Source organism: Ornithorhynchus anatinus, chromosome 16 (genome assembly GCF_004115215.2).
Source record: "Ornithorhynchus anatinus isolate Pmale09 chromosome 16, mOrnAna1.pri.v4, whole genome shotgun sequence".
Classification (NCBI taxonomy): Eukaryota; Metazoa; Chordata; class Mammalia; order Monotremata; family Ornithorhynchidae; genus Ornithorhynchus; species Ornithorhynchus anatinus.
This window is the reverse complement of record NC_041743.1, coordinates 44,034,336-44,040,335: the sequence shown is the minus strand read 5'-3', so window position 1 is coordinate 44,040,335 and position 6,000 is coordinate 44,034,336. Positions and strand designations below refer to the sequence as shown.

At 54.6% G+C, this 6,000-nt stretch overlaps 1 protein-coding gene across 4 annotated transcripts in view; it reads left to right on the top strand.

The window, feature by feature from the left end:
• The first annotated feature begins 2,120 nt into the window (after positions 1-2,120).
• Positions 2,121-6,000, top strand: part of PAFAH2 (platelet activating factor acetylhydrolase 2) — a 28,247-nt gene continuing 24,367 nt past the window's right edge. For 3 of the 4 annotated variants that reach the window (XM_039914304.1, XM_029080769.2, XM_029080768.1), the window contains exon 1: positions 2,123-2,138. The gene's annotated coding sequence lies outside the window, so the exon portion shown is untranslated. Of the gene's footprint in view, positions 2,139-6,000 lie in introns of all 4 variants that reach the window. The other variant, XM_039914303.1, reaches the window with a different exon arrangement.

The following is a 6,000-nucleotide window of genomic DNA, read 5'->3' as shown; positions in this document are numbered from 1 at the left end:
CGGAGTGGGGATTAGAACCCAGGTCCTCTGACTCCCAGGCTCTAGCCATGAGGCCACGCCGCTCCCCAGGGGACTACAGGGAACTGCCGTCTGACTCCCGCTATGCCTCTCCCGCTACGCGCCAACCATCACCACCACCGGCCAGAGTGTTAATTAAATCCACAGTGTAATTATCGCTGATGTCCCCTCCCGAGGCCTGCGTCTCTAGATCTCCGCAGCGGCGGCTAACACTTCCTTGCGAATGTCCTCCGTTACGCGTGGGGTAGGGATTGTCTCTATCTGTTGCCGAACTGTACTTTCCAAGCGCTTAGTGCAGTGCTGGGCACACTGTAAGCGCTTAATGAATATGATGGACTGAATGAATGATTGGATGGATGAATCCCTCTGCTCCCTCTGCCCTCCCTTCACCTCCCTTCGGCTAAGCCCCCCTTCCCCCTTTTCCCCCTGCTCCTCCCCTCTCCCTTCCCCTCAGCACTGTGCTCGTTTGTATATATGATTTATAACCCTATTTATTTGGTTAATGAGGTGGCCATCCCCTTGATTTCTTTTTACCATGATTGAGTCGTCTCGTTTTTTGTCCGCTCCCCCGATTAGACCGGGAGCCCGTCAGTGGGCAGCGATGGTCTCTATCTGTTGCCGAATTGTCCATTCCAAGCGCCTACTACAGCGCTCTGCACATAGGAAGCGCTCAATAAATACTATTGAATGGACTATAGAATGAATGGATGGATGAGAACGGAAGGGGAAGCGGCGGAGGGGCGGCAGGCGAGTGGCAGCGGGGGCAGCGGGGGAATGGGCGGCCTGCCCTCCCCCTCTCTGCGCCGCCCTTGCACCTGGATTTTTACTAGTCTTTGTCAAGCACCTACTAAGTGCCAAGCACTGTGCTAAGCGCCGGTCTCCATACCGGCTCGCACGGCGGGGCCTCCCAGGCCCAGCAGGAGGGAGGGCAGCTCCTCCATCCCCCTTGGAGCGCGTCCGTCTCCGGGAAGCAGCGGGGCGCCGTGGCGAGAGCGCGGCCTTGGGAGTCAGAGGTCGTGGGTTCGAATCCCCGCTCTGCCCCTTGGCAGCTGGGTGACTGTCACTTCACTTCTCTGTGCCTCAGTTACCTCATCTGTAAAAAAGGGATTAAGACTGGGGAGCCCCACCTGGGACAACCTGATGACCCTGTATCTCCCCCCGCGCTTGGAACAGTGTTCTGCACATAGTAAGCACTTAACAAATGCCAACATTGTTATTATTATTCTCGGGGCCTCAGTGACCTCATCTGGAAAATGGGGATGAAGACCGTGAGCCTCACGGGAGACAACCTGATGACCCTATATCTCCCCCAGCGCTTGGAACAGTGCTCTGCGCCTAGTAAGCGCTTAACAAATACCAACATTATTATTCTTCTTCTTCTCTGGGCCTCAGTGACCTCATCTGTAAAATGGGGATGAAGACCGTGAGCCTCACGGGGGACAACCTGATGACCCTGTATCTCCCCCAGCGCTTAGAACAGTGCTCCGCACCTAGTAAGCGCTTAACAAATACCAACGTTATTATCATTATTGTTCTCGGGGCCTCAGTGACCTCATCTGTAAAATGGGGATGAAGACCGTGAGTCTCACGGGGGACCACCTGATGCCCCTGTATCTCCCCCAGCGCTTAGAACAGTGCTCTGCGCATAGGAAGCGCTTAACAAACGGCAACATTATTCTTACGAGATGAAGGAGTGAGTGAATAAAGACGGCGACGGGTCATTGTCAGAATGGCGGCATTTGCCTCATCGGCCGCCAGGGGGCGCGGGCCTGTCACCTCCCGCCCCAGAGGCTCATGGGAGGCTGGGCTCGGCCTCCCCGGCCTCCCGCACAATGGCCGGGGCCTGGGGGCGTGAGGGGCGGCTTTGCCGTCGAATATGTGAGGGGGCCGCTTCCCGGGGGGCGCCCCGGGGGGCGCGGGCGCGAGATGGGACCGGCCCGAAGGTCCCGCTCCTTTCCGGAGGGGGGGGGGGGGGAGGTTTCCGTCGAGCGGCCGCAGGTCACGTGGCTCCCGGGCCTCCGGGTGGGAACTACATTTCCCAGAGGGCGTCGGGCGGGCGGGGCCCCGCCGGCTCCCGTAGTGGGTGGCGCATGCGCCTTTCGCGGGGACCCGCCGGCCGGGTGAGTTCTCCCCGGGCCTCCTTGACCCCGGCCTGACCCCGCCTTGACCCCAGCTTGACCCCGATTTCCTGGCGCCACCGGGCCCCCCTCTCCTTGCCCAGCCTAGCCCCCTCTGCCCCTGCGTCACCTTTAAAGCGATCGATCGATCAGGGAAGGGATCGATGGATCTACCCCACTTCTTAACGTTGGTATTTGTTAAGCGCTTACTATGCGCAGAGCACTGTTCTAAGCGCTGGGAGAGATCCAGGGTCATCAGGTTGTCCCACGGGAGGCTCACAGTCTTCATCCCCATTTGACAGATGAGGGAACTGAGGCCCAGAGAATAATAATAATAATAATGTTGGTATTTGTTAAGCGCTTACTATGCGCAGAGCACTGTTCTAAGCGCTGGGAGAGATCCAGGGTCATCAGGTTGTCCCACGGGAGGCTCATAGTCTTCATCCCCATTTTACAGATGAGGTCACTGAGGCACAGAGAATAATAATTGTTTTTACGAGATGTTCTTCCCCTTGACGCTGTTTATTGCCATTGTTCTCGTCTGTCCGTCTCCCCCGATTAGACCGTAAGCCCGTCAAACGGCAGGGACCGTCTCTATCTGTTGCCGACTTGTTCATCCCAAGCGCTTAGTCCAGTGCTCTGCACATAGTAAGCGCTCAATAAATACTATTGAATGAATAATAATGTTGGTATTTGTTAAGCGCTTACTATGCACAGAGCACTGTTCCAAGCGCTGGGGGAGATACAGGGTCATCAGGTTGTCCCACGTGAGGCTCCCAGTTAATCCCCATTTTCCAGATGAGGGAACTGAGGCACAGAGAAGTGATGTGACTCGCCCACAGTCACACAGCTGACGAGTGGCAGAGCCGGGATTCGAACCCATGACCTCTGACTCCCAAGCCCGGGCTCTTTTCACTGAGCCACGCTGCTTCTGTAGAGAATAATAACAGTGAGGTGTCCATCCCCTTTATTCTATTTATTGCTATTGTTTTTATCCATCTGGCTCCCCCGATTATTCATTCAGTAGTATTTATTGAGCACTTACTATGTGCAGAGCACTGGACTAAGCGCTAGGAATGGACAAATCGGGAACAGATAGAGACAGTCCCTGCCCATTGACGGGTTTACAGTCTATGTCAGCTTGTCTCTGGGCAGGGACTGTCTCTATCTGTTGCCGAATTGGCCAGTCCGAGCGCTTAGTCCAGTGCTCTGCACATAGTAAGCGCTCAATAAATACTATTGAATGAATGATAATAATGTTGGCATTTGTTAAGCCCTTCCTATGTGCAAAGCACTGTTCTAAGCACTGGGGGAGAGACAGGGTCATCAGGTGGTCCATCGTGAGGCTCCCAGTCTTCATCCCCATTTTGCAGATGAGGTCACTGAGGCCCAGAGAAGTGAAGTGACTCGCCCACAGTCACACAGCTGACAAGGGGCAGAGCCAGGATTCGCACCCATGACCTCTGACTCCCAAGCCCGGGCTCTCGCCACTGAGCCACGCTGCTTCCCCAGCAGCAGATCACAGCGTGGCTCGGGGGAAAGAGCCAGGGCTGGGGAGGCAGAGGTCGTGAGTGCTAATCCCGCCTCAGCCGCTTGTCGGCTGGGTGACCTTGGGCGAGTCACTTCACTTCCCTGGGCCTCAGTGACCTCCTCTGTCAAATGGGGATGAAGACTGGGAGCCCCGCGTAGGACAACCCGCATCCTCCCCAGCGCTTAGAACAGTGCTTTGCACATAGTAAGCGCTTAACAAATGCCATCGTCATTATTATCATCACCTTCCCCTCCTTCGGAGTCTTACTGATGGCACGTCACCTCCAAGAAGCCTTCCCTGAGTGACCCCTATTGTCACTCCCTTCTGCGTCACCCTTGCACTTAATAATAATAATAATTGGGGTATTTGCTAAGCGCTTACCCTGTACTGGGCACTGTACTAAGCGCTGGGGAGGATACAAGGAAATCAGGTTTGGACCCAGGCCCTGTCCCGCAGGGGGCTCACAGTCTTAATCAGCTTAGAGAAGCAGCGTGGCTCAGTGGAAAGAGCACGGGCTTTGGAGTCAGAGGTCATGGGTTCGAATCCTGGCTCGGTCACTTGTCAGCTGTGTGACTTTGGGCAAGTCACTTAACTTCTCGATGCCTCAGTTACCTCATCTGTAAAATGGGGATGCAGACTGTGAGCCCCACGTGGGGCAACCTGATTCCCCTGTGTCTACCCCAGCGCTTAGAACAGTGCTCGGCACATAGTAAGCGCTTAACAAATACCAACATTATTATTATTCTTATTAATCAGAGAAGAGAAGCAGTGTGGCTTAGTGGATAGAGCAGGGGCCTGGGAGTCAGAAGGTCATGGGTTCTAATTTCGCCTCCACCCATGTTTGTTGTGTGACTTTGGGCAAGTCACTTCACTTCTCTGGGCCTCAGTTCCCGCATCTGTAAAATGGGGATTAAGATTGTGAGCCCCATGTGGGACAGGGACTGCATCCAACCTGATTAGCTTGGATCTACCCCAGAGCTCGGCACATAGTAAGTGCTTACCAAGTACCATGATTATTATTATTATTATTAATAATAATCCCCATTTAACAAATGAGGTATTTAAAGGCACAGAGCAGTGAAATGACTCACCCCAGGCCACACAGCAGACAAGTGCGGAGCAGGGATCGGAACCCGTGACCTTCTGACTCCCAGGCCCCTGCTCGATCCATTTCTCCGTGCCTTTATTCAGCCCTCCCTCAGCCCCACAGCACTTATGTCCCTACCTGTAAATTTTTATTTATATTGATGATTGTCTCCCCCCTCTAGACCGGCAGTTCCTTGTGGGCAGGGGACGTTGCACTGACTCTTAGACGGTGCTCCTCCAAACGTTTATTACAGTGTTCGGCAAGCAGTAAATTCTCAATCCGTACCACTGACTGATTAGTAAGTGCACATAGTAAGCACTTAAATACCACGGTTATCATTTTAATGGTATTTTTTTAGGCATTTAATCTGTACCGGGCACGGTACTAAGCGCTGGGATAGGTTCCAGGTTGGACGCTGTCCATGTCCCACAGTCTGAATCTCCATTTTACTGATGACATAATGAAACACAGAGAAGTGAAGCGACTTGCCCAAGATCGCACAACGGGGGAAAAAAAAATCCACCACTAAATCCCGTCGGTTCGACCTTCACGGAAACGCTAAATTCCGCCCTTTTCCCTCCGTCCGAACCGCCACCCCGTTAACCGGTGCGCTTACCCCGCCTTGATTACCCTATCAGCCGCCTCACTGAATTCCCTACCTCCTGCCTCTCCCCGCGCCAGTCACTCCGCGGCCCGGATCGTTTTCCCGCGGGAACGTTCAGTCCGTGTTCTGCGGAAGACCCTCCGGTGGTTGCCCTTCCACCTCCGCGTCGAACATTTTGCTTTAAAGTTCTCAATCGCCTTGCCACCTCCGTCTCTCCTCGCTGGTCTCCTACTCCAACCCGGCCCGCCCGCTTCGCTCCTCTAATGCCAGTCGACTCGCTGTACCTTGATCTCGTCTGTCTCGCTGCCGATCTCTCGCCTCCGTCCTGCTTCTGGCCTGGAACCCCCTCCCTCCTCGTAACCTTGACTCCCCCCACCTTCTTTAAGGCCCGTCTCCTCCCAGAGGCCTTCCCTGACTAAGCCCTCTTTTCCTTCTCTTCGGCTCCTTTCTGCATCACCCTCCCTTTGTTCGTTCCCCCTCCCGGCCCCACGGCCCTCAGGTGCGTATCTGTAATTGCATTTATTTATATTAACGTCTGTCTCCCGCTTTCGACTGGAAGCCCGCTGTGGGCGGGCAGTGCGTCTGTCGTACCGTGCTCCTCCGAGCGCTTAATACAGCGCTCTGCCCGCAGTCGACGCTCAAT